At 36.5% G+C, this 1,484-nt stretch overlaps 1 pseudogene; it reads right to left on the minus strand.

Annotated features, from left to right (window-relative positions):
* Window positions 1-611: 611 nt before the first annotated feature.
* Window positions 612-1,247, minus strand: LOC101318732 (UBX domain-containing protein 2A pseudogene; annotated as a pseudogene).
* Between the last annotated feature and the right edge of the window lie 237 nt (window positions 1,248-1,484).

Genomic DNA, 1,484 nt, shown 5'->3' on the forward strand with positions numbered 1-1,484 from the left:
ATTTTATTCTTAAATATATATACATCCTAGATACAGTTGCCAAATTAATATTTGAGTGTATCTTGATGTTACAGAATGAAAACTGAACACACTGTGAAGTTTAGTCATAGTTAAGGTGAAAAGAGAGTCTTGTAGTCTTTTGATTATATCTCAGTTATAAAATAATGACATTGATGCTTTTAACGTGCAATGCACTTTTTTTTTTTTAATTCACTGCTCTTTTTAAATCTGAGACAGCTAACATTTTAAAAAATCACTGCTGTTTGGGAAAGTAATGGATATGCCTTTAAATGAATCATAATGCAAACATATTTGCTTATTTATATGATGTTAAAATTCTTAATTATATAGCTACTAAAATGTACCTTATGTTGATTAAATGATATTTGAAAATGTGGAAAAATGCATTGAATTTCAGGAACATAGCTCCAGTCATAGTTAACTTCGCTAACTTGTACTTATTTTTAGAACTCTCATCAGAGGACAGTAAAATACGACTTGGATCAAAGGTCCAGTGAATATGACTTTTCCTTAATGCATTTTGGTCTGCATGTTTACTTACAATCATTATTCCTCTCCAAATTTCCCACTTAGTCCATTAAAAATTAATGCTATGAAAGTTCTCTAAAATGTTCAGCTCTTTTTTGGAGTCTCTCAATGATTGCAACATTGTACAAATCTGCTTCTTCCAGTGTGACTGTTTCATCTAGCAATTTGAGAAAAGGAAGTGGCACTGCCAGGGAAAGGGAGGACTTCTTTGAGACCCTTGGTATTTTCCAATGAAGTCTTTGATGTGGCTTACCCAAAACCTGTGACATGCAGCTCAAGCAGTGTTTAGAGGGAAATGAATAGCTATTAATGCCTACAGGAAATATAAAATTTCTGGAAGATCTTTTTCCATTTGGCTAACCAGATCTGTATTTTAGTGAAATGTTCCAGATTATTAGACAACAGGCAGAGTGTCTTTATTCTCATCCTCAATACTCTTTGCTTTAGAAAAAAATTTTGGTGTAGCACTTCCCAGTCTGTGATCCTGCCCTGAGAAGGGCTGGAATACAGTCTTCATTGATATACATAGTTCATTTTTCTTTTTTTTATCTTTAACTAACATCCAGCATTTCTTTGTCAAAAATCTTTTGTAATTCTGAAGGTAATTCACCTTTTTGGTGGTGTTCAGAACCTACTTACTGACTTGCACCATCAGAATAACTTCTGAAATCATTAGCGACTTAGAATCCATTTTACCATAGTTTTTTTTTTTTTTTTTTTTTTTTTCGGTACACGGGCCTCTCACTGCTGTGGCCTCTCCCTTTGCGGAGCACAGGCTCTGGATGCTCAGGCTCAGCGGCCATGGCTCATGGGCCCAGCCGCTCCACGGCACGTGGGATCTTCCCAGACCGGGGCACAAACTCGTGTCCCCTGCATCGGCAAGCGGACTCTCAACCACTGCACCACCAGGGAAGCCTGTTTTCAGTAGTTTTAGT

This window comes from Tursiops truncatus, chromosome 3 (assembly GCF_011762595.2).
Source record: "Tursiops truncatus isolate mTurTru1 chromosome 3, mTurTru1.mat.Y, whole genome shotgun sequence".
Lineage (NCBI taxonomy): Eukaryota > Metazoa > Chordata > Mammalia > Artiodactyla > Delphinidae > Tursiops > Tursiops truncatus.